This window comes from Ambystoma mexicanum, chromosome 9 (assembly GCF_040938575.1).
Source record: "Ambystoma mexicanum isolate Mex_15411 chromosome 9, UKY_AmexF1_1, whole genome shotgun sequence".
Taxonomy (NCBI): Eukaryota; Metazoa; Chordata; class Amphibia; order Caudata; family Ambystomatidae; genus Ambystoma; species Ambystoma mexicanum.
Window position 1 is genome coordinate 480,025,744 of NC_090931.1, and position 26,085 is coordinate 480,051,828.

General features: G+C 48.9%; 1 long non-coding RNA gene across 1 annotated transcript in view; it reads left to right on the forward strand.

Moving 5' to 3' along the window:
- Positions 1-23,630, forward strand: part of LOC138488208 (uncharacterized) — a 214,374-nt gene extending 190,744 nt beyond the window's left edge. Inside the window, exon 3 of the long non-coding RNA XR_011274608.1 lies at positions 21,114-23,630. This is a non-coding gene — a long non-coding RNA (uncharacterized lncRNA). The remainder of the gene's footprint in view (positions 1-21,113) is intronic.
- The last annotated feature ends 2,455 nt before the right edge of the window (positions 23,631-26,085 follow it).

Sequence of the window (26,085 nt, forward strand, 5' to 3'; positions counted from 1 at the left end):
TGGTTGCAGGATACTTGGCTCCTGTATTCCTTCGTTCGTGAGAACTCAGGAGATCGACATGGTAGTGGCGTTTCCAGCCCCCTCTTATCCACGGTTCCCTTCGCGCCAAAACGGAGGGGACCCAATGGGAGATCCGCTCATCAACACTCACACCATACGTGGACCTATCATGGACCACGGTGGTCCCAGGCATTCACACCACCCTAGACCACCCTAGACTCTCTGGCACCCAGGATGTGTATTGGGACCAGACATCCCAGCCCACATCCTGGAGGCACACACAAGGCCTGTAGAAGCCTGCGAAAGCATCCGTGTTTCGCGGGAAAGTACATGCCCAAATAAGGAAGGCCTCGGCTCGACCTGGGGAAGGTGAAGGGAGCAAGACGATCAGCGGACAGGACAAAGGAGTCTCGTGGTCTGGCCATTTTGGGAGCCAGGCCACCATTTTGGGCTAAGCGCGAGAAACGCGCTTACAATGCCAAAAGGAGCTCAAAACACAAGAAATGATGGCTGCCACCATTCCCGTCCGTGATTCACTTGCACCGATCAGTTACAATCCAAAAAGAGTATCTAGGGCCTGGAAAAGGCTAGAGACCCAAGAGAGCAGTAACTTAGCTTACAGTGCCCTCTTGTGTCATGTTGCACGAAAGCCGCAACATGATAAAGAAACTACGGAAAACAGCGTTTCCCAGTATTGACTGTCTTAAGGGCATGTCAGTTTCCCCGTAAGAATGGAGCGAAAGCCCAGAGGAGTGCGGCAGAAGGCTGCACTTCTCTGGCAAAGTCTAGATCATGGTGAAAACAACAGCAAAAAGTTTAGGGGTTGCCACATGGAAGGAAAATTACCCACAATTACGAAATCTTTCCTAACACTTGGCACCGGTGTCGGCCCATCTGCGTCTACAGGGCATATACGTATACCTGTACGTGGATGACTGGTTGATTAGCACCCACTCGAAGGCGCTGCCTGATGGACACACGGAGACGACTGTCCGGTTACTGACGGATCTGAGATTCTCAGTCAACTTTCCGAAGTCCTGCTTAATACCATCGCAGAACACGCTGTTCCTAGGCGCCAGACTCAATACATTGTCTTGCCTGGCGTCGCCCTCGGAGGAGAGGACAGCAGCCATTCATGGGAAGGTGCAGCGGCTGTCGTCAACGAAGACAGCCACAATGCGGGCCATCCAGGCGTTCCTAGGCTCTGCATATTCCTCGCTGCAGGTTGCACATGCGACCCCTACATGAATTCCTGGACGCTCGTTGGATAAGGGTGTCCGGAAGGTTCACGGACAAGATCCTTCTCGACGGCGAGTTCCATGAGGCGATAGGATGGTGGGGCATCCACTCCAACATCGCCCAGGGCACAGGATTTCAAAACCCCCTATACCAGGAGACTGTCACCACGGATGCTTCATTGGGAGGCTGGGGAGACCACACCAGACATCTACAGGCCAGTGGCCTATGGGCCATCTCAATATGAACATCCTGGAGCTATGGGCAGTGTTCTGGGCCCTCAAGTCGGTCCTTCCGTCTCTATAGAGCAAGGTGGTAAGGATCTTCACGGACGACAGCACCACCATGTTCTACATCAGGAAAGAAGGGGGCACTTGATCCCCGGCACTCTCCAAGGAAGCGCAGGACTTTCGGCGCTGGGTCGTCACACAAGGGATGTTCCTCGTCACTCTTCACCTAGCGGGAGCCAAGGACGCCATTGCAGATTCCCTCAGCAGGGAACTGCACTCCTGCCCCGAGTGAGAATTTCGGCAGGATAAGGTGGACCGCCTCTTTGTCAAGTGGGGCAGGCCCCAGATCTATCTATTTGCGACGACGGCGAACTCCAAATGCCAGAAGTTTGCCAGCAGATACCACCAACCGAGGAGCCAGGGGGATGCGTTCTCCTTCCCGTGGGAAGCACTGTTTCTGTACACGTTTCCTCCATTCCCTCTCCTGCTACGAGTCATGAACACACTCAGACAGTGCCAGTGCAAGATGATACTCCTCGCCCCGGCATGGCTGCGGCAGATTTGGTACCCGGACCTTCTCGGCGTCGCCTCCAGTCAAGCTGCCAGTGGTTCCAGATCTTCTCACAAAAGGAGGCGCAATCCTGCATCACGACCCAGGATCACTGGATTTACCTGTTTTTTTCCCCCGAAACCTTTGTTGCTGGCAGAAAGAGACTTGCACTTGCTGGAGGTTGCTAATGCCCTGAAGTTCTACGTGACACGCATGGAGAGTTTTCGGAAGACTTCACAGCTGTTCATTAACTTTTGTCCTGTGAACCATGGGAAGGCCTTGTCCAAGGCTTCCATTTCAGGATGGCTCTTCGGTTGCATCACACACTGTCATCGGTTGGCTAACTGACCTCTGCCCGGCCGTCCGAGTGCCCTCTCCACCAGAGCAATCTCTGCAACAACGCCCTTCCTGTCCGGTGTGCCCCTGCTGGACATCTACAGGTCTGCTACGTGGAGGTCCACGCAGGAATTCCAGGGAGGAGTCCAGAGTCGGCCAAGCAGTGCTATGCAACTTGTTTGCTTGAGGTCTTAAGGATTTCAATCAAGCGACACACTCCTTGGTCTCGGCCTAGTATGTAGCGCACAATTGAGATGCTTTTCTCCTTGTTTGATGCAGATTCAATTTTGGAATGGTACACCACTCATGTCACATCCCCTTTTCTAATACCCCAGGTCACAATGGACCATGAATGGACCAGGCTGATTGGTAAAATGCAATATGTATTTATTTATTTTAAAATTCAAAAGAAATCATAGGGCCTCATTACGAGAAGTGCGGAATGGGTTTAACGGCGCCGGTAATGGTGCCAGCGCCGTTAAACCCACTCCGCACTATTACGAGGTCCCCTTGTGGGACCCGCTCTGGACGTCTGGTTTTTCCAGATGTCCATAGCGGGTCCCGAGAGGGGGCCAGGGAGCTAACAACGGGCCCGTTCGTAATGGGCCTGTTGTTAGCTCCCTCCCCATTCCCATTGAGCCCTATGAGGGCTCGAATGGGAATGGGGAAGGACCGGGCCCGGGTTCCCTGAAGGAGGAAATACCGGGCCCTCCATACTCGGAATGGCCCGGTATTTCCCCATTCAGGGAACCCGGACACGATTTTGGAGGCAGCCATGCCCTTATTAAGGGCATGGCTGCCTCCAAAGTCGTAATGATGCCCATACACTTTTTAATATGGGGCAGCAATCACCAATGGGGTGATAATTACAATGAGAATGTGAGCAATGCACTGGGTTTAACCTTCTAGTGGAACAGATACACAGCACAGCGGGGTAGGATCACTTTTTGGTTTAGGAAAGATAGCACCCAAGTTAGGATTTCCCCCTGCAATGTTCCCTCAACCGACAAATAATCAATTCTGAGTGAATAAACAGAAGCAGCAGGTAATCAGGATTAAGAAACAGGAGACGGAATCCAAATCTGACCTTACCTCCCCAAATAAGAGAGAAAAAGATTTTAAACCCCTTGCAATGTTATGAAATGACACTCGGAAATGGACAAATAAATAATGAATATGTGTTGAAAACCTTGAAGCAAATATAATTTCTCACTAAAGCAACAATGCAAAGACACTAACAATCACAAAGAATAGATTACCAAAAGCATACAGTTCGAAAAATGAGTGGAAAGTTTAAAACAGATTGCAGCAAAATGACACGTGTAAAAGTTGCATTTTCTTAATTCCCGCCTTAAATTACCCAAACGGTTTTTACTAAAAATGGATGAAATACACTGATTTAGAGTGTTTTTGGGCTGCGGGATAGAGGTATATCACGGGGATAATATGGAAGTGAAAGTAAGTCTCTATCTGGTAAATTGGATGAGTTATGCAAGATATAAAAAGATGCGCTTTGAGTAAAATGAAGCTGTGAAATAGGAAAGGAAATCAGTTGTGGCAAGAACAGTTTTACTTTACACTAGAGTATTCAGGTTAGGCCACCAAAGATGGACACAGTAAGATCCAAGGTTGTTTCGCGAGTTCAACCCTATCACCCCAGCGCCCAACCCTGGCGGAAACCAGTGAGATCACTCAAAATATGACTAATGGCATAGGATTACATAAGACACGATTGAAAAGAGAGAGGGCGCTAGCACTAGAAATCAAGGGCAGGGTTGCACGGATAATTCTGACAGTTGCAAGTTATCAGGATAAGGATAGGATGGCTTAGAGATTGGGATAAGGACAAAGGCAAGACAATATAGACTATGGATTTCTATGGGGTGGTGATTTATACTCAGTCAACTTTTAGTTTTGGGATTTTTGGACCGTCAATAAGGTCTGGTCACTACACGGCAGCGTGCCTGGCAAACAGCTGCGCAGTTCTGGTCACCGGATGGCACTTCTGGACTGGCAATTAAGGTCACTGGGTACTAAAGGTCAGTTGGATGGCAGGATTGCAGGATAGCAGGATGGAAGCGGGCAAGCAATTAGTGGGCAGCAAGCCAGGCTGGTTCAGGATGCAAAAGGTACCACAGCCTTCCCCTTTTTAATGGGAGATTTCAGATTTAAGGGCCTTGCTGGGAATAGGATCAGCACTGCTTGGGTTTTGCAATGGGCCCTGGAGTATGGTCAGCAATGCTTTGGCCTTGTAGTTGGGGTCTGGATCGGGTTGATGGTGTGCGGTTAGGCGTTGTTGCGGAAACCTGTTTCTTGTAAATCATGCATCAAGTGTTCTGAGAAGAGGCGAAGGGTAGAGGGCGGTGAAGGCTTGACACGGCAGATACACATGAATCGTGCACCACACAAGAGAATTCCCCAAAGTGAACTGCTTAGGGCGTGGGTGAAGCTTGGTGTTCATGCAGCTGCAGGCTTATCTGCTCACTACAGGAATGAGTTTACAAGAAAACTCTTGGGGTGTACTACGGGACAAACTACTAAATGCCTATGCAAATTGCTTCCTGTGTGCGTGCCAGCTATTGAAACCAATGGTGTCTGAAAGGTATATAAAGTGTGCAAATTCAATGCTTGGGAGCTCACTCTCCCGTTCTCATTTGAGGACGCCGAGAGTCCAACCCTTTCGCGAAAGATTAATGAATACATTGTCTGACTTGACCATCCGTCTGAGTCTTTGATTTGGGGTCACTTGACTGGAGTGGGGCAAGCGAAACTGTACCCTCATTTCTGGCGACCACGAAGGGACCTGAAGGGGTGGCAGCCCTTCACTGGGTGAGGCCCTGCAGGGCGAGGCCGGAGGGGTAATGGTATTGGGGCCCCAACAAATGAAGACGCACCATTGACTGCGAACCACACGTTACCCTTCCTCCGACAGTCCCGCCGGACAATAGGAGAGCAGGCTGCCACTCTTCGGTTCCAACGAATTTTGGGCGAAGACCCCATAGGAGGTGAGTGAATTAGGAACACGGTTGTTAAGGCCGTTGAAAAGGAGTATCGATTATTTGATACAGATCATTTTGAGGTCTATTTTGTAGATCATTTCTTTTAGATAATAAAATAAGTAAGGAAGTAAAAGATGAAAGGTTTATGTGGGGATCGGTCCAAGTAGGTATTGTTTGTGTGTATTGTTTTGTTAATTACTACTCACTGATAAAAAAACAATCGGGAATTTAATATCTCACGGGTGGGGAATAACAAAGCCACCTTATGCCCCTCTCGAAGGAACCCCAGCGTTCAAAATGTTGATCAAACATGGACTAAACTCTAATCTATAGGACTAAATACACAAAAGGGTCATTAGAGCATAAATGGTCGGAGCATGGTACATTTGACTTGGACGCATAGCAACTGTAGAAATACGACTAACGAAACGACGGGTCCGCCCGGCACAATTTGAGGCTATAAGGCTATGGCGAGTGGAAGCAATAAGAAAGAAAAATGCCCACAACAAAAATGAGAGGAAGCAGCAGAAGCGGTTTCCGATACAGAAGGCAAGGGAATTAGATAACCGGAAAGTTCAGGACAAGTGTGACCAGACGGGTAGACGAATGTTGATAAAGGAAAGTGGAGGGATGTACCCATTCATACCAGCACCCCGATATGAGGACATACCGCGGGATGGAGATAAGATGGGAAATTATGTTAAGGATAAATTGGAAAAATTAAGACCTGTGTAGTTCAAACGAGTAGCTAAGACCTTGACTGACGAGTATGACTATAACAGAAAGCAGTGTGCGATACATGATGATCTCCCAGCAGGCTATCGAGATGCTGTAGAGGGATGGACGTAGTGCGGACCACTAGACAGTTATGGGAATATATGGAAGTAATAATGACAGAGATATGTCAAGGGGAACAACGACAGGAGCAACAAGCGGAAGACAACAAAAGAAAACAAGCCGTACGACGAGTGAGGCTGGAGGAAGTGCGGACAATAGGTAAGGATTTGGCAGAAAAGGCGAAAGAGCAAGCCGTCAGGGAGTCAGCCGCCAAAGCAGTAGAAGGAATAATGACTCATAATTGGGCAGAACAACTAACGTGTCTACAGTTTCTAGTAAGTGATACCCAAGATTTGATTAATTCGGAAGGCCAAAATTAAAACTATGATCTGGTAGGGACAGAAGACTTCTTACGAACGGAGGTAGGTTTGGATGTAGACATGAATGGAAAGACACAGTAAAACAAAAGGAAGGTGGAATTAAAAAAGGTTTTGACAACATACGTACAAATACTACCTAAAGATCCTATAGAAAAGGGAACCGGAGAGGGAGGAAATTATCTGCTTCGGGAATGTCAGCCCACACCAGGTAATAATCCTAATAACGAGCCAGTAAGGATTTACGTATATGTTCTCCTGACCCGTATGAACTCATGCAAATAACCAAAAGTATAACCTACGCACAGATACATCCCGCTGGGTTTTACAAAGAACTGAGAAAACTATTCAGGCCAGGCCAATACACAGTAGAAGATGTGGACAACATTATGTTATCACTGGTGCCCGAAGAGATATGGCTGCCCTTTAGAAAAAGGGACGATTTGGGGGTAACCTGGGTAGACATAGAGAAGGAAAATGAAGAAAGGAAGCCCCAAGAGCCTCCCTCCATCCACCTAAAGGGACACAGTTTACGGGTATTGGACGCCCTAGAAAAGGTGTTGAAGCCACAAGATGTGAACTTAGAAAAGTTAGCAGTAGTTACACAGGGCCATAATGAGGATGTTGCAGCCTATTTTTTAAAATACAAGGCATCATTCAAAGCGCACAGTGGACTAGATCTGGTGTCCGAAACAGGCCAGAGGTATTTCGCAGGGAGTTTCGTGGAAGGATTACACGCGCCGATCCAGAAAAGTCTAAGGAGCGCTGAAAGTACAAGGCAGTCGAGATCCCCAAAAGACCTACTAGAGATGGTGCGATACTATGAGCACAGTGAACAAACAAAAATCCATACAAAGGCGCAAGCAGAAAAGGAACTTAGAAATAAGGTATTTATGCAACAGTTACATCAGGGTCTGCAGCAGTTTAGCGGGAACCAGCAGAACGGAGGTAGACCTTGGGGAAACCAAAACACTGGCACTGGCCAGGTAAGTACATATTCACGCCCGACGGTCTGGCTCAGAATGTTTGCGCTTAGAACCATTAGCTGCAGCCATCAGAGTTGAGGGTAGAATGAAGGGATTATCTAGCTGGGGACTGCAGCAAAAACTATGGTTATTTGCTGACGATATGCTCCTGGTCCTTGGGGATCTGAGGCGATCTATACCAGCACTTATTGTCAGAAATACATATGCTAACATATGCTAACCAAGGAAAACACACAATGTTGGTTGTACTATGTTCTGTAGTAGTATCTAACACAATGTTATATGTGCATATGTGATGTCTTGTGGGATAAAACCCATGGGTATGTTATGTTCTTAGGAGTTACATGTTACGCTCACCTGGCTCCCACAGGGGCGGCGATCTGAACTGGACAGCTGCGGTCTCCACCAATGTGACGCGTAGTGCCGAGATGACAGACTGGACTGGCCCACCTAGCTTCGTTTGCTTGGCCCGTAGGAGTATTCTTCTGCAAATGGAGAAAGGGAATTAACCACCCGTGGAGTTGAGTGTTAAGCCCCACCCCCGCTGTTCTCCCCACTGATCACCTTTAATGTCCCCTCTTATAGTCCCACCTGATGGTTTGGAAAGATGAGCTCTCCATCCTGCATTGAACACAGGGGCGCGTAGATAACCAGTTGCTTCACTGGTTCGAAGGAATTGGTGAGTTCCAGAACAATATTGACTCTGAGATTTCCGGCGAGACGCCGTAAGTATATAATTCGTAAGAATTCAAATGTCTGACTTTCACTCTTGTCCGATTCCTTGCAGGTTGCAGCTTGACCCTAGCGAAGAGTTCCTCGTGGCAACCGGTAACATTCAGGTAAGGATTTGTATTATGCAACACAGTTCGATAAAATAATCTGTAACCTGTTGCTTTCTCCCTTATTGAGGTGCTGAGAGAAATTATGAAGTCTCGGGGAATAATGCCTCCGGCGGTAAAATTAAGTAAGTCTATTGTGGTGAGAAGGATTCCCCTTGTTTGACCCTTTGTTTCACCTTGCTGTCCTTTTGTTCCCCTTAGGGGCCGAGGTACGGCGAAGATGCAGTGGAGGCTGCGCCGACCTGTGAAGAGGAATTGTAACCCCGGCGGTAAAATCAGGTAAGTCTATGGGGGATAACTAATATTGCCTCTGTTTATTCCCTTGGCTCACCTTGCTGTTCTTGTGTTCCCCTTAGGTGCCGGAGTGCGGCGGGAACATGCAGAAGGATGCGGTGGATAGTGAAGATGCTGCGAAGGCCGGTGAGATCAGCGCGGCGCTGCAGCAGGCGAGGTGACGCGCATAAAATAACTTCTTTCTTCCAGCTCGAAGGCGCGGTGGATCAGGAATTCAGGTAAGGATCAAAGGTATTGCTCTTGTTCTAACCTTTTCTCCTTCTTTCTCCCTTTTTCTAGGAGTTCCAGACTCGAGGCGGGCGTGGCAGAAGACTGGATGCAGACTTGCAGGCACGGTGAGCGTTACGTTGATGGATGCAGAATAACGCGAAGCGTGTGCTGCTGTTCGGGCGTGGTTTAAATAGCCTCCAAAGTAGTCCCAGGTAAGTATTCCTCCCCGACCCAACCCGAGTGAAAAAATAGTCCCTAGGTAAAGTAGTCCCTTCCAAGCCTCTTTTGGCTTGGAGCTCTTGCAGCATGGTCTGCATCAGGTAAGTTTGCAGCATGGTCTGCATCAGGTAAGTTTTAATCTATGAACCTGGCACCTATGGCACCAGGACTGACTCTCCATATGAACCTGGCACCATAGACACCAGGACTGCACCCAAATAGCCCATAGCAGGGGTTGTTGGGCTTGCTTGGAATAACTTGATGCCTGCTTCCGGGGTTGCTGGACTTGATCTGGATCTCCGGGGGTAGGCATCATGACATTACACCTCTCATTAAGATGGGCATGCAATAGGTACATTCCTTTGGTATTAGGAGGTTAGGTCAGGTTTCAGAGATAAGGATACAGGTACAGGAGTAATGGTTGTTATGCTTATGTATTTGCATGTTATGTCTTCCCCTTCTTTCCTATTTCATTCCACCCCCTTTCCCTAACTCCTTCTTCCCCCCATTGGCTGCCACGTGGTTCCCTGTATATTCTCACTTCAGGCGCCCGTGCCAACCACGGTGGGAGGGTCGATCTATTCGGCTTCTGTGGTTCGGGAGAGGGGGTAGAGTCCCCTGTATCCATTTGTATTTGACAGAATTATCTGCCCCCGATTTCGGGGTAATTGAACCACCCAGGCCAAATGGAAGCGAATCCTCCCTCTCTAGCGGAAGTGCTAACGGCTTTACAAGAGATTCAAGTAGAGTTAGTAAACGCTAGACAAGAATCCAGTACTTTAAAGGCTCAGGTGCCGGGTTTGGTAGCACAAAGGACCCCACTGGTGGGGCCTGGGACATCAACAGGGATCCCAATGGGTAGCGCATCACCTACGGTCATTGTACAACCCCCTAGTAGTGTGCCTCTGGCGGCACCCGAAAGGTTTACAGGGGATCCTAAGAAATATGACGTTTCTGACGCAGTGTCGTTTACACTTTCTGTGCAAGCCCACAGCCTTTGAGACCATACAGGCTAGGACAGCCTTTGTTATTTCATATTTAACTGGAGATGCGGCCGCTTGGGCAATGCCGCTAGTGCAGAAGGATGACCCCTTGTTGTATAATTGGGACAGTTTTTTAGGGGAATTTGGAAGGCTGTTTGATCATAGGGAGGTTTCACTGGCTCTAGATAAAGAATTATTGGCATTAAGACAAGGAACTCGTGACTTAGTTTCATATGTAACCCAATTTAATAGATTAGTGATTGAAACAGACTGGCCTGAAAATAAACAGACGTTGTTATTTTACCAAGGGTTAAAAGAAGAATTAAAGGATGCCATCACTCAGGTAGAACCTCAACCTGATACATGTACGGCCATGATTGATTTAGTGTTAAGATTAGATCATCGGATAAATGAGCATAAGGGAGATAAGAAAAGACCAGAATTAGTGCCATTTGCCAGACTGGATTGAGGTAAGGGAAGTAAGAATGGTGAAGCAGAACCTATGCAGATTGGAGGAGTGAGAGGACCCTTGTCTACAGCAGAAAAAGAGCAACGCAAGGCGAAAAATGTGTGCCTATATTGTGGGCAACCAGGACATTATATTAGAACTTGCCCTAATGGGGGGCGCTGTTGAGCGCCGAACAAGATGGCCGCCTGAGGCTCGAGCTCCGGAGCCGGCAGATCACGAGATCCTGAATCGGCACTCTTAAACGCCTGATAGCCGATCCCGGCTTATGCGTTTCTGGGGCAGCTACCCCAGGGACCCTGCGGATCGAATCCCGTCAGAAATCGGAGCTCCGGAGCGTGATTCCTGGACGCCGCCGCACCATCCCCCCACCTGACTGCGGTGCTCCCGCGCCAAAACTCATCCTCTGGCGGAGCGGACGGGCTCGCCCGGGGGCCGGCGTTGTGCCCTCGCCTCGGTGGGTGCGCGCTGCCGGGTGACAGTCCGCCTCCCCCTTGTCTGGTGGTGCGATTGGAGGCGGCCGAGGTGCGTCCTGAGCCCGCGCGCTGCCGGCTCGAGCGGCCGCGACCCGGGGCACACTCGGGGGGACGCCCGCCCTGCATCGGAGCTGCCTGGGCCCCTTTCTTCGCCTGCTGGACCTCGCCGGGGCCCCCACCCCCCCTGCTGACAGCGGGACTCCGGCACCCGGGAGACATACGCGGTGCACCGGATCCTTGTGGCCACCAGGTACGTGGACTTTTCCTGGGCAGCAGCATTGCCTCGCCCCCTCCATACACGGGGCTGCGGATTACCTGGACTGCTGTGTATTTGTGGGATCGTGGACCCACCAGACGTGGCGGTACAAACAATACTTCAAGCGGTCTGGATAAACAGCTGGCAAACTATCTTCTCTGACACAGCTGGGCAGCTACGGGACACCCAGGTAGTCCAGCTTTAAAAGTACCTGGTGGGTGTAGGGGAGCAGTAGCGGGTCCTGGTGTGGAATCTGCTTTAACTGGACAGATTGTGCCTCCCCTTACTTCATTCGTTGGGCTACTTTGCTTTCACCTTTTAGTTGTCGGAGCACTACTGGTCCTGAGGAATCTGGCCCCACAGCGCCCCCGGCCTCTGGGCCCATTAGCGGTTGGTGTTGCCCCGGACCTGGTGACTCCCCGGCCTGCATTTGTCCTGTTGTCCCCCCGGAGTCTCTCTCATCCCCCCGCTCCACTGGTCATCGCGGGCTGCGGGTGTCTCCTCCCTTGGGGGTCTCCTGTGGTCGGAGGGGGCCGCGGTGATCTTGCCGTCACTACATCGCTCAGGATCCTCAGCTCACCGGCTGCCTGCCCTATCTTCCTTCACTGTGCTCGAGACTTCGGCTTGTCTACCGTGTGGGCATTGCGCTGGGAGGCGCCCCCCCATCATTCATCGCACTCGATCACCCATATCTGGATCCGGGCTCTCACATTGTTTGCTGGGCGTCATCACCCCCAACCCTGGGATCTACTACCCCCGAGGTCTCCTCTCGTTTCTTCCTGCGCCTCTCTGGGCTGGCTGAGACCTCGTGGCCTGCGCTGGTGGCCGCAACATCACATTTACACGGATTCACAGCCACGGCTCCCCCTGCATTACTCCCTGTCTCGTGCCACACTTTGCCTCAAGTGGTACAGGGCCTGGGCTCCCCCCTTCTCCCCACTCGACCTCCAACATCGCCAGGATGACCAAGGGAGGGGCGAGGAAACAGAGCTCCATCAACATGTTTGCTAAGGCTGCGTCGAGATCATCAGAGGAGACCGTTAAGCAGACCCCAGCTGCACCTCCACCCGACGCAGTACCGGAATCCCAAAACATGATGGACTTCATTCGCGAGGGCTTCACCGCACTCCACTCAAAACTGGATGACATGAACGGTACTATATCCTCCATTAAGGCCCACATCGAGCGGACTGACAGCCGGGTGTCAGAAGTCGAGACACGGGTCGGTTCCGCAGAGGATGCACTGGGAGCCCTGCGCTCCGAGGTCACCGCTCTCTCCAACCGAGTCCTTGAGGTAGAGAAGAAGAACGAGGACTTGGAATCTCGATCGTGGCGTAACAACCTCCACATTATCGGGGTTCCCGAGAACGAAGTGCATGAACCGATGGAGGACTTTGTCGAGCGCACATTGGTCTCGCTCCTGGATTCTCCCAAGCTCTCCCCGCACTTCGCCATTGAGCGGGCACACAGAGCCCTGACAGCTAAGCCCAGACCTGGTGCTCCACCTCGGCCCATCATAGCCCGTGTGCTGAACTTCCGTGACCGGGATGCCCTCCTCAGGGCAGCTAGGCTAAAAGGGGAGCTACTACTGGATGGTGCAAGGATTCATCTTTATCCGGACTTCTCCACGGCTGTCCAACGCGAACGCAAGACTTTTCAGGCTGTGAAGCGCAGGCTGCGGGACCACTCAGTCAAATATGCTATGCTCTACCCTGCCAAACTCTGCATAGAACACGCCAACCAGGTGTTTTTTTTCACGATCCCGGAGGAGGCCTCCAGGTTCATCGACGAACATTTCCCTGGTTGACCCCTCCCCTCTGTTCACGGTTTTGCAGTTATCCTTCTGTCCCAACGCGTAGGGGCCAGGCAAGGCCGCCTTCCTGCATCGGGGTTACTTGATCCTCTATTTCGGAATCTGCTTGTTGTGTTCATTTTTTACAAATGCGTGCCACATCACCATGTGCCAGAACCCTGTTCAAGTTATTTGCTAAGGTCCACTATGGGCACCCCTTGTCTTATTGGATCTGCCGCAGCCCGGACTACGGCGGCTAGTCCGGCCCTCAGTCCCCCAGGCGCTGATGCCGTTGGTTTGGTTTTGGTTGAGGGGGGTTGGGATTGTCATCCCTCTGTTTGGGGGGGGGATGTGGGTGGGGGTGGGTCATGTCAGGGTTTTTGTTGTTAAAAAGTTGGCGTTGGCAGCGAAGGCGAGCCGCGAGGTGGTGCTCAGGACTTGGTGCTGCAGGGCCGCGAAACTGGGCCGTAGGGTACTGACACTTGTCTTTTTCGATCACCACTGTATCTGTGACCAAGAGTGACCTGACCTTCATGAGCTGGAACGTCCGTGGGTTGGGAAATTATAAGAAGATGAGACAGCTCCAGCTGCAGACCGAGCGTCATGGGTCCAAGATTTTGTTTCTACAAGAGACACATGCCCGCGCGGAGCAGTGTATGCGTTTTGCCAAAACCTGGGGTCCCCATAGATTCTTTACCGATTTCTCTACCCAAAGCCGTGGGGTCATGACCCTTATTCACAAAAGCCTCAAGTTTTCTCTTATTTCCTCACAAATAGACTCTCAAGGCAGATATGTACTGCTCCATTCTACGCTTCAACACAGGGAGGTGGTCCTGATGAACATTTACGGCCCTAACCTAGATGACCCGGATTTTTATGTACAGGTCATGTCCCTCCTTGAAGGCTTCCCCCTGGTTCCCATCCTTGGGGGGGGGTGACTTCAACACGATTTTCGATGTGGCCCTGGACAGATCTGGATCCAGGCCCCGTCTACTCTCTAGGGCAGCCTATGCTGCACTATCATCCCTGCCCAGTCTCGCCATGGTAGACGCGTGGAGATTCTTCTATCCGGACTCCCGCGTGTTCTCTTTTTACTCCTCAGTCCATGACTCCTATTCCCGCATTGACAGATGGGTGATCTCCAACGAACTGGTTAAGAGCGTTATACAGCTAATGATCCTCCCCAGAACCCTGTCTGACCACTCTCCAGTCACTGTGACCATCGGTTGGGGTCCCGATCCCGGCCGGACACGTAACTGGAGGCTGAAACCCCTGTCCTTACCGGATCCGGAGTTCTGCTCCGAGCTCGAGCGGTCGATTGAGGAATTCTTCGAGACTAATACGGGCTCGGTAGCGACCCAGGCCACTCTATGGGAGTCATTTAAGGCTTATATCAGAGGGATTGCGTTATCCAAAGAGAATGGGGTCCTGAAGTCAATCCGGAGGGATCTTGCTGCTAGTGAATCCAGACTCTCTACCCTGGAGGCTACATGCTCACTTCACTCCACCCCGGGCAACCTGGCTGACATAGTGTTGGAATTGGACACGTTTTGATCCCTCGCGGATCGCGAACAAAGGTTTTTGGATAGCCCTGGCATGGCGAGGAGATATGGGGAGGGGGAGCGCCCTGGTCGATTTCTAGCACGTCTGATCCGTCATGAGACGGGGTCCCCACACATAATCGGGGTCGAGAGACCTGACGGCTCCATGGCTGTCTCCTCGCAAGACATCAACAGGGAATTCTTCACATTTTACGAAACCCTATACTCTAACTCAGATGAGGCGCCGGTGGCGGAGATCGACTCCTTTCTCAATGCCCTCCCTCTCTCAGCCCTGTCCCCGGAAGCCGCGGCCTCCATCGACTCCCCCCTTACACTGGGGGAGCTGTTGGACGCTATTGACTCATTATCCTCGGGGTGTGCCCCCGGTTCGGACGGTATTCCGGTCGAATTTTACAAGCATTTTAAGTCACAGCTGCTTCCTCACTTGCTAGCTCTCTGGGAGGAGTCTGTGGAGTCCGGTGTATTCCCCCCTTCACTCCGGGAGGCCACAATCACAGTACTACTTAAATCAGGTAAATCCCCCCTGCAATGTGGCTCATACCAGCCGCTTTCACTCATAAATTGTGACGTCAAGGTATATGCCAAGACTCTGGCGCTCCGGTTGGCTCCCCTCCTGCCATCTATCATCCATCCAGATCAGGCGGGTTTCATTCCCGGGCACTCCACCTCTATGAGGCTGAGGCGCCTATTTAATATAATTAACAGAATCAGTCCCGACACGCAGGCAGTGGCTGTCACCCTCGACATGCAAAAGGCGTTTGATTCGGTCTCCTGGAGGTACCTATGGCGGGTTCTCGATAGTTGCAAATTCGGCCCCGCCTTTCTCTCCTGAGTCAGATTGCTTTACTCTTCCCCGGTAGCCAGGGTCCGCACCGACGACCACTGCTCCCCCCCTCTTTGAGATCGCCAGGGGGACGAGACAAGGGTGTCCCTTCTCTCCCTTGATCTTCGCTATAGCAATAGAGCCCTTCGCTGATATGCTCCGCCAACTTCATGCTCACAGAGGCCTCCGTACTGCGGGCCAGTCGGACATAGTGGGCCTCATTACACGGACGGCGGTAAGGGTTAACGGTCACCGTTAATGGCAACGGTGACCGTTAACCCTTACCGCCGTACTACGAGGTCCCTTTGCGGGTTGGAGGAATTAACGCCTGCTTCTTGCAGGCGTTAATATCCAACCCGCTAAGGGACCTCGGAGCTAATTACGGCACCGCAAAATTGCGGTGCCGTAATTAGCGCCTTCCCCATTTCCATAGAGCCCTATGGGGCAGAAATGGGAATGGGGAAGGGCAATGGCGGAAAGGGGATTTACCGCCCCTCCAACCTTGGAATGGGGCGGTAAATCCCCTTTCCGCCAAGGCGGTGCCGGTATTTTACCGGCATGGACCAAGGTGCTAATAGCACCTTGGTCCACCGCCTACCGTGTAATGAGGCCCAGTGTCCCTATATGCAGATGATGCATTGTTGTTTGTGCGCTCCCCCTCCATCAACTCACCCCCAATATTGGAGGACATCATTCGGTTCAGTCTAGTCTCTGGCCTCAAAGTGAATTGCTTGAAATCCATTCTCTTTCCACTCACAGAATGCACTCCCCCTCCTCCTGATACCTTGGGCTTCACATGGGCTCAGTCCACATTTACCTACTTGGGTATAGTGGTGACGCGCCAACAGGCGCTGACCTTCCAGGAAAACTATCAGAAGTACCTCACACACCTGACGGCTAAGATCCGGGCCTGGGACAAGCTCCCGATCTCCCTGGCAGGCAGGATAGGGCTATTGAAGATGGTGGTGTTACCTCAGTTGATTTACAGGTTCACTAACATACCCTTGTGGCCGGGGGGGGACTTCTTCCGGGACTTGACTCGCACTGTGAACTCCTTTCTCTGGCACTCGGGTGCGGTCCGCCTTAAAATTGACACCCTATCCACTCCCATCTCTAACGGGGGCTTCGGTGCCCCTAACTTTCTCAAATACTGGTTGGTATCCCAAATCCAATATACTTCTCACTGGTTTAATACAATTGACCCTCCCCCACATGTTCTACTCGAGAAGCTTGCGGTTTGCGACCGGGATATCCGCTCCTTGGTGATACAACCCGCCCCCTTAGTATTGGACTCACAGAGCCCGGTCGCCTGCACTTCCATTGCTCTAGCGAAGATGTGGAAACTAGTCAAAACTACTTACGCCTTTCACAGTAACCTCCCTCTCTGGAATTTCCTCCCGGGGGTCCTGCAGGTCCCACCGGGCACGGTTCGCCGCTGGGCGGACGCAGGCTACGAGCTGTTGCGTGATGTGTTTGACCAGGGTATATTTGTTGAATGGCCCGATCTCCCGTTGCCCCTGAGGAGTGACCAGGGTGCATGGCTTCAATACGCATCCCTCCGCAGGACCCTCAAACGTCATTACCAAACGTTCCCTGCGCTGCCCCCGGACGACCCGGCTATTGAAGAGCTCACCTCCCCTGGGCCCACAAGAGGTAAAATCTCTAGGTTATACACGATGTTGCAATCCAGATCTGTCCCAGATTTCACTAAACTGAAGTGTGTCTGGGGGGTAGACCTGGGTGTTGAAATGTCGGACGAGCGCTGGGCACATCTATGCGAGTGTACACATCGAGTGTCCTTTAACTCCCGTCTTAAACTCATTCAATTCAAAGTACTACATAGGTTTCACTACACCCCGATCAGACTACATCGCATGTCCAGGGATCACCCTTCCAGCTGCCCTAGATGCCATCGAGACGACGCTGACTACATCCACATGATTTGGTCCTGCCCTCGCCTCTCACAGTTCTGGGAGGCAGTTTGCTCGACAATGTCTGCGGTTCTCGACCATCCCTTTGTTCCTTCCCCGTTGGTATGTCTCTTTCATGATCTCCCCGGCCTTTCCCGTGATTCCAAATAATTAGCCGGCCTTTGCCTCCTGCTGGCGGTGCGCTCCATCCTGCTTTGTTGGCTTCGCCCCTCGCCTCCCACTCACGCTCAATGGCTGAGGGCTGTTACTTGGGCCTCAGACACTGAGGAAGCCTGGTCCCATATACAACCTGCCCACTCCAGACCCAGAAATGTATGGCTTAAGTTCCGCTCTTACATGTCCGATCCAATCGCGACACCGGATACCTCCCCCCGCCCTCTTCCCCCCGCCTGCCCGGGTCCTCGCCCCTGTCGCAGGCTTCTGTTCCCCAATCCATGCTGTGATTGTACCCATTGATTGTGATATTATGTGAAATAACCTCTGTGCACCTACATTATGTATACGGTATTCATGTTGTAACGCCTCATGCTGTTCGCCTGTGTTTTGCTGCCACGCTGAATAATAAAAAGAAGTTTAAAAAAAAGAACTTGCCCTAATACTCCGAAGAGAGGAGCAGGAGGAGACAGGCGCAAGGGGGAAGTGGGAAAATGATTGGGCCGGCTTTAGGGGGAACTCAGGTGTCAGGCCCAGAGGAGACTGGGTTCCCCGGTGGGATAGCCAATATGGCAGGAAAAAGAAACTCTAATTTGTACATTTTGGTGACCTTACTTTTTGCCTGTACAAAACAGATAGTGTCAGCTATGATAGATTCGGGAGCCACAGGTAATGTCATCGATATTGGGTTGGCAAAAAGATTAGGTTTACCATTGAGGGAAAAGTCACAGGTGGAGGGGGTGCAATCAGTAGACTGGTCACCTTTGATTTCTGGGCCCATTTGCCAACAAACACAGCCAATTCAAATGAGGTGTGGGTCTGGACATGTGGAGGAAATTGTATTTGACTTAATAGTGGCACCCCAGTTTGGACTCATTTTGGGCATGCCTTGGTTAGTCCAGCATAATCCCAGGATTGATTGGATCACGCGAGAGGTTGCCTTTGAAGGGTTGGAGTGTGAGGGTCACATGGAGGAGGAAGTGAGTCCTGCATTATTTCTGGCAGAGCAGATGGCGGAAACCCAAAAGGTGGGAGCAGTGAATGTGGGTATCCCTGGTCAGTATCAAGATTTGTCTCAGGTTTTTGACAAAGGGGGGGCGGACAGGTTGCCTCCTCATAGATCCTATGATTGCGTGATTGAATTGGAACCTGGGGCAAAGTTACCGTGTAGCAGATCTATGCTTTGACGGAGACGGAAAACCAGCATTTACGGGAATATCTGGATGACATGTTGAGTAAGGGGTTCATTAGACATTCACCCTCACCAGTCTCGTCTCCTTTATTTTTTGTCCCAAAGAAAGAGGGAACGCTTAGGACATGTATTGAGCATTAAATAAGGTGACGATAAAGAACAGATATCCATTGCCTTTGATTTCAGTTTTATTGGACCAAGTTAAATCAGTAGTGGTTTACACCAAACTGGATTTGAGAGGGGCCTATCATTTAATCCGAGTAAAAGAGGGGGATGAGTGGAAGGCAGCCTTTAGGACTAAGTTTGGTTTGTTTGAATACCTTGTTATGCCTTTTGGACTGTGTAATGCACCTGCCGCTTTTCAATATTTTATGCAGGAGGTATTGAGTATTGATGACATTTTGATTTATTCATCCTCGGAAGAGCAACATATAGACCATGTTAAGGCAGTGTTGAAAAAACTGCAAGACCATCAGTTGTATGTAAAACTGGAGAAATGTGCTTTTCATACCACTCAAATGGAATTTCTAGGATTTATTTTGACCCCCTCTGGGATTGTGATGGACAAGAAAAAGGTTCAAGCAGTTACCGAGTGGCTAGCACCTGAATGCATCAAGGATATTCAATCTTTTTTGGGTTTTGCTAATTTTTCTAGGCGCTTTATTTCAAATTTATTACAAGTTGTGACACCTATCACTAAATTACTAAAGAAAGCCACTAGCTTTTGTTGGAATACTGAGGCAGAAGAAGCTTTTCAAAAACGTTCACATCAGCTCCAGTACTGAGACACCCAAATCCAGAGAAACGTTTCCAAGTGGAAACAGATGCGTCTAATATGGCGGTTGGGACAGTGTTGTCTCAAAAGGACAAGGAAGGGGTGTGGCATCCCGTGGCTTTCTACTCTCGTAAGCTTACTAGTTGTGAACTAAATCATTCCATTACGGACAAAGAGTATTGGCAATTCGAGCAGCCTTTCTGGAGTGGCGACACTATTTGCTGGGGGCCAGATATCGGGTGGTGGTGGTCACTGATCATAAGAATCTGCAGTATTTTAAAACTGCCCATACTCTGAGTCCCAGGCAACTAGGGTGGTCACAATGCTTTAATGAGTTTCATTTTTTGGTAACTTTTAGACCTGGAAAAAAGAATGGAAAAGCTGATGCTTTATCTAGGCAGCAAAATCAAAATCTTGAAAGCAATGTGACAGAGGTTAAGACTATCATTCCAGCGGAACACATTTTAGGGGCTGTAATGACTCATTTATTGAGACAGGTCAAACAAGAAATGAAAAGACAGGAGAAGGTGAAATGGGGAATGAAGAATCCATTAGAATCTTTTTGCAATGGTCTTCCATATTATGCTGCAAAGCTGTATTTACCCACACTAGATTTACAAAGGAAAGCAATACATTGGTGTCATTATTCGCCTTTGACAGGTCATTCTGGAAGTAAAAAAACACAAAGTATGTTGGAGAGGTATTTCTGGTGGCCAGGATTGACAAAAGGACTCTATCAAGTACATCCAAGAGTGGGAAACCTGTGTACGTAGTAAAACAGACCATAATAAGAAAGCAGGGTTGCTTCAGCCCTTACCGACTACTGAGAAAGTGTGGACCCACATTTCTATGGATTTCATTACCGATTTGCCTCCTGATGATCAGTATGATACTATTTGGGTGGTGGTGGATTATTTGTCTAAGCAAGCCCATTTTGTGCCTTGTGAAGGAATTCCAGGAGCGGGAAAATTAGCAGAATTATTTTTGCAACATGTGGTAAGATTACATGGTTTACTCAGAGCATTGTATCAGATAGTTTCCCAATTCACTTCTACATTTTGGCGTGCTTTCTGTCAGATGTTAGGAATTGATTGTGCCTTGTCCACCAGTTATCACCCACAAACGGATGGACAAACAGAGAGGGTCAATCAGATGCTTGAGCAGTATTTGCGTTGTTATCTTAATGATGGCCGAGAATCTTGGGTGCAATCATTATGGTTAGTGGAATTCACGTATAACAATACAGAACACGCATACTTGGGTATGGCCCCAAATGAATGTTTGTATGGAGAAGCACAAAATATGTTACCAGAACATTTACCTGATATGGAGCATATCCCCATGCTTCAAGATAGAAAACAATTACTTCTGACCATCAGACAGTAGGCACGAGCCAATTTAGAGCAGGCTAAGGAACAGTATAAAAAATATGCGGACAAGAGAAGAAGAGAGACTCTGCAGTATAAATTGGGGGAACGGGTATGGTTGTCTACTCAAAATTTGCCTTTGAGATGACCTCGTAAATTTGCCCCTAAGTTTATTGGACCCTACGAAGTTGTGAAAAGAATATCCAAGGTGGCTGTTAAATTGAGATTGCCTCAAACATTAAAAATACATCCAGTGTTCCATGTGTCTTTGCTTAAACCCGCAGTTCCTGGGACGCGAGTGCAGAGACCCCCAGCAATTACCAAGGATGGGCAAATGGAATACGAGGTGAAGAAGATACTGGACTCAAGGCGAAGACAGAAAACATTGTGGTACCTCATTCAATGGTTGGCTTATGGGCCAGAGGATTGTTCATGGGAACCGGCTAGTGCGGTTCATGCCCCGCGTTTGGTGAGACAATTTCACTTGCGCCATCTGGAGAAAGCAAGAATTGGAAAGGGCCCTGAGAGAGGAGGTACTGTCAGAAATACAGTTTGGTTCAAAAGGAGGCGGTCTGTCTTCAGGAAATAGGGCTGACATGGAATAGACTACACTTCCTAGCATGCTGGGGGACTGTTGGTAGTCCTTGTCTTCCCCTTCTTTCCTATGTCATTACACCTCCTTCTTCCCCCCCCCATTGGCTGCCACGTGGTTCCCTATGTATTCTCACTTCAGGCGCCCGTGCCAACCACGGTGGGAGGGTCGATCTGTTCGGCTTCTGTAGTTCGGGAGAGAGGGTCGAGTCCCCTGTATCCCTTTGTATTTGACACTTATGGAGATAATGGCTGAATTTCGTTTGTGCTCCGGCTACATATTAGTGATAGAAAGTTTGTAATGGATTTGGGATTTAGATGGTGCCTTGATAGATTGTTATATTTGGGAATTGGGCTGACACCTAAGATCACAGACATGATACCTGAAAATATGAAAATTGTATGTTGTATGGTAAGAAATGACCTGGAAAGATGGAGTTTGTTGAATTTATCACTTTGGGGCAAGGTGAATGCCTTGAAGATGGTTTCAGCCCCGTAGATTAACTATGTTCTGAGTATACTTCCTTTGACAGTACTATCAGCGTTCTGAAAGGAATTGGACAGACTACTTCAGGATTTCTTGTGGGATAAAAAAACCCTGAGGTTGAAGTTGTGGAAGTTGCAGTTACCAGTGATAAAAGGTGGATTAGTGGTTCCTAATTTTAGAGCCTATCACTTGGCTTATATGTCTTACTTTTTGGTTCTTTTCATGGAGGATAGGTTTGATGAGTGTGTGGAGGCTGAGACTAGCTTCAATGGACCACTGACCCCAGGAGCGATTTTGACCTCTAACTCGAGACGGAGCTGTGGGAAAGAGCCATTGATTGCATGCTTGAGAAATTCGTGGAAGAATTTGTGTGATTTAATGGGAGTGGACGCACTTAAGGAACCAGGTGCCTCGGTCTGGATGAACCCATCTATTAAAATAGATGGCAATGTAGTTTTTTGGGCAGATTGGTTTCTGGGAGGAGTTCATTGGATAGCTGATCTGTTTAAAAATGGCATTTGGATGACAGTGCGAGAACTACAGCAGCACTTTTACATTGAGAACTTAAAAATTTCAGATTACAGAAAGCTTAAAAATGCGATTGGGGACGTTGACTTGGAGAGGAAAATTAATTTGGACATGTTTACTAGGAAGGCAATAGGAGGGGAAGGAGGATTAGCCAGCCGGGTTTATAATATGATTGTGTCGGATTACAAAGATAATGGGCCTCATTCCGAGTATGGCGGTAAGGGATAGCGGCCACCGCTAACGAGAGCGGTGGCGGTAATCCCTTACTGCCATACTCCGAGTTCCCTTTGCGCCATGGAGGTTTTAACACCTGCTTTTAGCAGGTGTTAAAATCCATGGCGCTAAGGGACCTTGATGTTAATTACGCCACCGTAATTTACGGTGGCGTAATTAACGCCTTCCCCACTCCCATTATGCCCTATGGGGCAAGAATGGGAATGGGGAAGGGTAAATGGGGATTGGGGAATTACCGCCCCGCCAACCTTGGAATGGGGCGGTAATTCCGCCATCCACCAAGGCGCTGCCGGTCCGGGTACGGCGTCAACCAAGGCGTTAATAGCGCCATTGGTTAGCGCCGTACTCGGAATGAGGCCCAATGACTCATTAAGAGAAGAATGGAGTAGAAGAATTGGTTTGGATATCTCGTAGGAATTGTATGGCAACAAATGTGTATGAATGTTAAATTGGGCTCTTTAGGATTTACGGAGAGGTCAAGGCAGATTAAGATCCTTAATCGGATTTATTTGACACCAGAAAAAATGTGGAAGAGAGGGATGTTGGGGAGTTCAGATTGTTGGAGATGTGTACACCAGTCGGGTACGATTCAACACATGCTGTGGGATTGCAGGTTGGTGAGAATATTTTGGAGTGAGATTGGTCAGGTGTGTGATAAGGTGATTGAGGGGTTGCCTGCTCTGGACTTCAAAACGATGATATTGGAGAGTGATAGATTATTGGACGATCTTACACAATGTCAGAAAAAGTGGTTGTTCAGAGGAGCTATGACTGGTAAGAAGATAATTTTGCGCAATTAGAAATCTGCTTTGACTTTGGATATTGAGACATGGACAGCTGAAATGAACACATTAGCATAAATGGAGAGGGTGCTGTACAGGAGAGAGGGGAAGATGGGTTTATTTGGGAAAATCTGGGGAAAGTTTCTATTATTGTACTAAACTTGGTGAGTTTACTGAGTGTGTTTGTAGGGGTGGGTGGCAGAGAGGGGTGATTAGGGGATGAGGCAGATTCAGTCGGGGTATTATGATTTATTAAATCTTGCAATGTATATAGTTGTATTGTTGAAATTATTTGTATATTATTATCTTGTCTTTTTCATGGGATGAAATGTATTATTTTGTAACTTGTTAACTTGTAAATAAAAGTAAACAAAAAGAATGTTTGCGCTTTCTGCAAGAAGCCAGGACATTGGAAAGCCCAGTGTCCTGAGAGCGCTGGTTGAGGAAGGGGAGTCCCACAAGGTGGGCCAATACAGGCAATGCCGCAACAGGGAATGATGCCTGGACCTAGAGCAAATTTTTTGCCACCAGGTCCAAACATAGTTGACCAAGTGCCCAGACAAATGATGCAATTTGAACAATGCTAGGCGAAGACTGTGTTTTGTTTGGGTATGACACAGGAAGATTCCAGGGCCCGACTAGTGATTTAATGTGAGGGGGCCGAGGTGGAACTGGGGAGCAGTGTCTGTGCCTGTCAACCAAAAGGGTCCGTACGTATCTGTGCGACGGGGACAGCATCCCACAGTGAAATGTTTGGATACAGGAGCTGTAAACATTTCTGTAGACGTCAAGACTGTCCCCTCAGTGCCAATATCGGGAGTAAGCAAGACATCTGTGGGGTTTGGCGGGGAACCCATAGTAACCCCAGTAAGTAAAAATATGGAAGCAGAAAGAGAAAGGGTAAAATGGAACAACGGGTGGCTGTTAACAGACACATGTCCAGAGAATTGACTGGGGATTGACTCATTGAAGGCATTATATGTAACTATTTATTGTTCCCTGAACGGGGTGTGCATGACCATAAATGACCCAGAAAATCGCATTATAATGGTACTCAGTAGACCCCTACCAGTAGAATTACAGGATTTACCAGAACACTTATGGGTGTCACGTAGTAATGATGTGGGAACTCTGTTAATTAATCCAATTGTAATAACACTGAAGGAGAATGCAAGACTCCCCAGAGTGAAACAGTATAAGATATCAGTTGAGGGGGAGGAGGCTCTAATCGGGATTGGTGGCGATTTGGTGAACATAGGGGTGTTAGAAGAATGCAATGATAGCCCTTGCAACTCCCCGGTGCTTCCCGTCCATAAAAAAGGAGATGAGACACTGCCCTACAGGTTTAATATTGATTTGAGAGAAATGAATAAAATAGTGGAACCACGGTTCCCCGTAGTGTGTAGTATTGCTAGTGTTTTGACCTTAATACCAAGTATGGCTGAATGGTTCAGTGTGATTGATTTGAAAAATGTGTTTTTTAGTCTGCCCATTGCCCCAGAGTCGAAATATTTGTTCAGTTTTACTTTGGGGCAACGGCAGTATCGATTCACGATTGCTCCGCAAGGTTACACGGAAAGCCCGGCCATTTTTAGCCAAGCATTGAAATCTCAGTTAGACAAGCTCATGCTACCAACAGGGACATCCTTGGTCCAGTATGTGGATGATATATTGATCAGTGCAGAGTCGGAGGAAGGATCAGAGAAGCAACTGTCTTGGTATTATTTCATTTGGCAAAACATAATCACAAAATGTCCCTGGCAAAGGTGCAGTATGTACAACAGAAGGTTGACTAACTGGGATATGTTTTGTCAAAAGAAGGAAGGGCACTGTCAGTCGACCGCATAGCACTAGTGCAATCTATGCCCTGTCCCAGAACACATAAAGAGCTACAAAAAGTGTTACAGGTATTGTCATATTGTAGACATTGGATACCTGAGTTTTCTGTAATAGCAAAACCATTGTTAGTGGCACTAAAAGGGAAAAGGATCTGGACGGAAGAGATGAACAGGGGGTATGATTCATTGAAAAGTTCCTTGTGTAACGCACAAGCTCTGGGGACACCCGATTAAGGGAAAATGTTTTATTTATTTGTGGATGAGGTAGATGGGTGTTCTGTGTCTGTATTAACCCAAGAACAAGATGGGAGGCAAAGGCCTTGTGCCTACTTCTTGACTGGATTGGATGCAGTTGCCCGAGGATTCCGGCCATGCATGAGGGCATTAGCAGCGGCAGCCCTAGCTCTGAAGCAAAGCACAGGAATAATTTGAGGGAACGATCTAACAGTAAGAGTACCACATGCTGTGGGTGTGCTATTAAACAGAACCCAGGCTCAGCACCTCACAACAGCCAGATTGACACAATATGAAATGCACCTATTCAGTAGAAATGTTAAAATCGAACAATGCAATGTGTTGAATCCAGCTTCTTTGCTACCGGTGCAAACAAATGAGAATGTAGTGATGCATGACTGTGTGATTAGAACGGAAGAAAGCACCAAGGGAAGAACTGATTTACAGGACAGGCCTTTAGAGAAAGGGGTTGGTGTGTTATTCTGTGATGGGTATTGCTATAAATTGGATTCAGGAGAAATGGTAGCAGGGTATGCAGTAACAGAAGAAACAATAGTCGGCA